We start from the raw sequence: 6,000 nt of genomic DNA, 5'->3' as shown, positions 1-6,000 counted from the left end.
CCTACAGTACCCCCGACCGGTCACGTTGTACAGCGCCATATTTTCCAGGAAACCCTGAGGCTTACATAGGCTACTGTAAAATGCATTTTTGTTTTTCTTGAAGTAACATTTTAGGCTTGAACAAATCTTGTGTTGCAATTCTAACGTATAATAATATTTTTCAGAGTTTTGTCAGTTTCATCTCACCAACAAAACTTACACCAAACGGCCTGTGAGGAGTGCTACACGAACAAGCATAACACAGAATAAAAAACCCAGGAGTTAGGAGAACCGGAAAGAGGTATCCTGCACATTTTTAAGTTAAAAGTCTCCATTCGCTGTTACTCCTCAGTTGAGTTTACTTCACATTTAGGTAGCTAATGCAATGGATTTGTTTGCCAGCTTAAGTCTAGATAACATGAGCTGTATTATGCCTACAACAGGGAAGTTTCTGTCCGCTAGGTGTATCTCTACAGCATGGGCATGTCTCTGGGTGACGTGGACATCTCCATGCATGCACCTTATCAAAATATGACAAATTCAATATTGCACCATCCCATTCTCTGGACTATGTCTGCAATCATAACCAGTAGTATCTACCAGGAATAATGAATCATAGAATTATAATAGATGTTTGGTGAATATATGAATTATATACAACCACTGGAGTATTTTCAAATGTATTTAATCACTGAAAATCTTGCCAAAGCATATTCTGTAGGAGGGGTTAATAAGAATGTACAATAATTTGACATGATTTATATTAACATATGGACTTTGAAATGAACAAGGGAGAAGTTAAACATAGGCTAAATCTGGCATAAGGTTATTCCCACACTTTACAATAACTCTGTTGCGGTGTTCTTAGGTAGTCTCTATATAGGCTATTCCCTCCATCACAACACTGCTGCCCAGTTGAAGAGCTTGGGATCTCCATGCAGCACCACAGCACTATGCGCCTTTGGAAAAGCACCCCTCAGCCTCAGAAGATACCCTGCTGGTAGCATGCAGCCATAGTCATACCCTAATGTATCCCTATTTGCCTACTAGACAAATAAATTGCAGAGCATGCATGATGCGTGCAACTCATCATTCCAACATATTTGAACATCTATTCTGTCATTTGTCTGAGTTGTAATAGGAACTAAATTGAGAATAGAAGAGTCTAATCCATTTGTTTATTGAAATCCATGTGTGTTTTCAAAATGATCTACTTTCTCCAAAGTTCTTTAGCCTATCTCTTTAATAAATCAATGTTTAATTTGGGGCTTTCCAAATAAAAAAAATAGACCTTCAAATTGTAGGCATTACAATTTAGGCTAACATTTTGGGTACTGGTGTCTTGCAGAAAAAAATGTATAACTCTGTTTGTGTTTTATAACTGTTTTGATTATAGGACTCCCCTTAGCTCCCCCTAGCTTACAGGCCTCTAAATATAGCCTCTAAATCCATTTTAAACAAGTTGAAGAAGCACATGCAGTGGCTGATAGGGAAAACAGATCTGGCAATAAGAATAGGCTATAGATAGTTATAGCCAAGACTTAATCAATATTTAGTTTTGTCACATTTATTGATATGGGTAAAGCCTCTGTGTGATGGGGTTGTGCAACGCAAATGGCAATAACAAGTCTACATACAGAGTGGAATTCACCAAAACAACAGTCAAAATGCTTAATATAAGACCTACAGTCCGTGCTCCCAAATACTGGAAAAAGTGTGATTCATTAGGTTACATGATCACCACAGTAGCCCCACACAGCTATAAAAAATAAATTATGCAATTATATGGTCATTAAATAACACAACAGCATGGCATATTTAGATAGTGGAATAGGCATAACCTAAATCATATTTACTTTCTATTTTGCAGCTCAGGCGGTTATACTTGGCTCTTCTGTGTCTTTATATTATCATTCTCACACAAGTCATTTGCTGAAGGCCCAAGCCTATACTATGCCATCTACTGCTATAACGTCATTATCGAATGCCGTTCTAAAACAAGCTCTAGACTTTTATTTTGGAAATGAAACCAGAAGCTCTAGCCTAGACTCTAATGTCTGGGCTAGAGTTGGGTGATTGACTAGCTAACTTCGACTAGCTACGTTCGGTTCATGTCCATTGAGCACTACAACAATGTTCATATTTCCACTCAGCGCTACAACAAGCACTGCAGCAGTAATGAATGAGGAGGAAAATGTATCTATAGGCTTGCGTTGTTGTTATTATTAGCGGCTTGGGTCTTTTTTGATATTGAGGAATATTTCCCTTTCTCTGTTCATAGGAGTAACAACATTAATTTGTGCATGAGGCAGAAATAATGCGATGAGACTCAAGTTTCGCCATCAGCTGGAAGACAGTGTCAGTGTCAGTGTAGGAAAGGGAGAGCGGAGTGATGTTGAGAGACGGACCCTCAGTCTGCTGCTCTCTCCCTCATCTTACACTGACCAACAGATGCAGGCACCATCAGCCCAGTAAAATATATATATATTTTTGATGTATGGTCACTCAGCTGTGCTTCACAAAAAAAAAAGATCTATTACCGTGTGTGATCATATAGCCTACCTCAAATGTTTAAATATATATTTTTGAAATGGCTGAAAAACAATGCATTGGCAGGGCAATTCAAGCAAAGCCAATATGCGCTGATAATGTATTGGGCCTATAGCTTAAAGCAGAAACCTCATTGCTACAGAACTGTTTTTAATTGGTTAATGTTACATAGGCTTACATTTTTTAAGCGGTAGATCTCGGCTTGCTTTTTGATTCAAAGTGATCGTGACTCAGAAAAGGTTGGTGACCACTGTTCTAGACTTTTCCCTGTTAACATTATCAACGTTTCCCTTTACTGTGGCAATTGTGATCGAATCAGCGCAATATTAGCCACTTTCAATGCAACATACCGAAACAAAACAAACTACTCTATGCAAGAGATTATGATGTAGGCAGAACGCATCGAAGTAGGATTCTACTGCATTTACACACACTACTCAGCCCAAAACGAATATGAAATGTCAAAATAATAGTAGAGAGAATGATTTATTTCAGCTTTTGTTTCTTTCATCACATTGCCAGTGGGTCAGAAGTTTACATACACTCAATTAGTATTTGGTAGCATTGCCTTTAAATTGTTTAACTTGGGTCAAACGTTTCGGATAGCCTTCCACAAGCTTCCCACAATAAGTTGGATGAATTTTGGCCCATTCCTCCTGACAGAGCTGGTGTAACTGAGTCAGGTTTGTAGGCCTACTTACTCGCACATGCTTTTTCAGTTCTGTCCACAAATGTTCTATGGGATTGAGGTCAGAGCTTTGTGATAGCCACTCTAATACCTTGACTTTGTTGTCCTTAAGCCATTTTGCCACAACTTTTGAAGTATGCTTGTGGTCATTGTCCATTTGGAAGACCCATTTGCGACCAAGCTTTAACTTCCTGACTGATGTCTTGAGATGTTGCTTCAATATATCTATATAATTTTCCTTCTTCATGAGGCCATCCATTTTGTGAAGTGCATCTGTCCCTCCTGCAGCAAAGCAAAGCACCCCCACAACATGATGCTGCCACCCCTGTGCTTCACGGTTGGGATGGTGTTCTTCGGCTTGCAAGCCTCCCCCTTTTTCCTCCAAACATAATGATAGTCATTATGGCCAAACAGTTCTATTTTTGTTTCATCAGACCAGAGGACATTTCTCAAAAAGGTACGATCTTTGTCCCCATGTGCAGTTGTAAACCGTAGTCTGGCTTTTTTATGGGGCTTCTTCCTTGCTGAGTGGCCTTTCAGGTTCTGTCGATATAGGACTCGTTTTACTGTGGATATAGATACTTTTGTACCTGTTTCCTCCAGCATCTTCACAAGGTCCTTTGCTGTTGTTCTAGGATTGATTTGCACTTTTCGCACCAAAGTACATTCATCTCTAGGAGACAGAATGCGTCTCTTTCCTGAGCGGTATGACGGCTGCGTGGTCCCATGGTGTTTATACGTGCATACTATTGTTTGTACAGATGAACGTGGCACCTTCAGGAGTTTGGAAATTGCTCCCAAGGATGAACCAGACTTGTGGAGGTCTACAATTGTGGACTGATTTGGCTGATTTCTGTTGATTTTCCCATGATGTCAAGCAAAGAGGCACTGAGTTTGAAGGTAGGCCTTGAAATACATCCACAGGTACACCTCCAATTTACACAAATTATGTCAATCAGCCTATCAGAAGCTTCTAAAGCCATGCCATAATTTTCTGGAATTTTCCAAGCTGTTTAAAGGCGCAGTCAACTTAGTGTATGTAAACTTCTGACATACTGGAATTGTGATACAGGGAATTATAAGTGAAATAATCTGTCTGTAAACAATTGCTGTAAAAATGACTTGTGTCATGCACAAAGTAGATGTCCTAACCGACTTGCCAAAACTATAGTTTGTTCACAAGAAATTTGTGGAGTGGTTGAAAAACGAGTTTTAATGACTCCAACCGACTTCAAATGTAAGTAGCCAATAGGCAGAGAGTAGCATAATTTGTCTGATTCTCTGTTATAATGGTATGGGAATAATACTTTATTTTAGATGGCTAAGTGGATTCTTGCATCAAACAACATTTTCAGTCACCTCTTTGTCTGAATAACAAGTGGATAAACAGGTTAATGTCAAACCTGCATGTTTTTTCCAAAGTCTCTTGGAATGTACATTGAACACCACACATTGGCTGCTACTGTAGACTGAATGATAGAACAGCTAGTTCCATGTTAAAATGTTATGAGATGGGTCTCCCGAGTGGCGCAGAGGTCTAAGGCCGTGTTACTACAGACCTGGGTTCATTCCCGGGCTCTGGGAGTCCCATAGGACTGCACATAATTTCCCAGTGTCGCCCGGGTTAGGCAGGGGGGCTTTATTTGGCTCAATGCGCTCTAGCAACTCCTTGTGGTGGGCTGGGTGCCTGCAGGCTGACCCAGGTTGCCAGTTGAACAGTGTTTCCTCCGACATATTGGTGCGGCTGGCTTCCGGGTCAAGCTGGCGGATGATTTGGAGGACGCATGACTCCACCTTTGCCTTTCCCAAGCCGGTTGGGGAGTTGCAGTGATGAAACAAGATCGAAAAAAGGGGGTAAAATACTCATAATAACAATAAAAAAATACTACAACACAGTTATGGGAAGCACAAATAAAACATCACAAATCACCCAGAAAAAATGTTGCATTCCTTCACAAAAAAGTCCATAATCAATACCTTAAACTGCCTGAACAGCACCAGAACATCAAGATGAAATGCATGTTGCATTTTGTTGCAGCAATACGGTGCATTAAAACTAAAAGCAGATTTACCTTACTCAGTGGAACCTCGAATTAACCAATCCTGTAAATGGGTTCGACAACTCAGGTGTCTATACTTCAACATCAAAGTTACAGTAGACGGAAGTTTATGACGTAGGGCCTTGTAAACAAAAAGGAAGTAATGTAGAGATCACGGGTCTTTAGCGAAGTCCAGCCTTTAGATACAGGATGCAGTGATGAGTGTCAAAACTGACACCTGTACTAAACGAAGGGCACTATGGTAGATGGCATCCAAAGATTTAAGAGTAGTAGCACCTGCACTTTGATAAATAATTTAGTAATAATCAAGTACAGATAAAACGGTTGACTGAATAATCTACTTCCTACCGCTTATAGAAAGGCACAATCTATTTCTGTAGAAAAAGCCAACTTAAAGTGTTAGCTTCTTAACCAGCTAGTAAAAGTAAAAGTAAAAGTAAAATCCATATAAATCCAAATCCATATAAATCCAGTATTTATATGCGGGAACATGGTCGATTGGAGAACCATCTAATGAGTGAATATATAATTAATCTCAAACATTCTTACAAGAGAATGTATTTTGTTTTGCCCCTATTTAGCACAGGTTTTTATCACCAAGGGATTCCTGCAAGCTATAAAATCTGACTGTAGTTTTAAGACAACAGTCAGGGCAATAGCATACATAATAGTATCATCTGCATGTAGATGATCCGCATTTTTAACAGACTAACCAATGGTGTT

The sequence above is a fragment of the Salvelinus fontinalis genome, chromosome 13 (genome assembly GCF_029448725.1).
Source record: "Salvelinus fontinalis isolate EN_2023a chromosome 13, ASM2944872v1, whole genome shotgun sequence".
NCBI lineage: Eukaryota > Metazoa > Chordata > Actinopteri > Salmoniformes > Salmonidae > Salvelinus > Salvelinus fontinalis.
The sequence above is the reverse complement of the archived record's forward strand: the minus strand, read 5'-3'. Positions refer to the sequence as shown.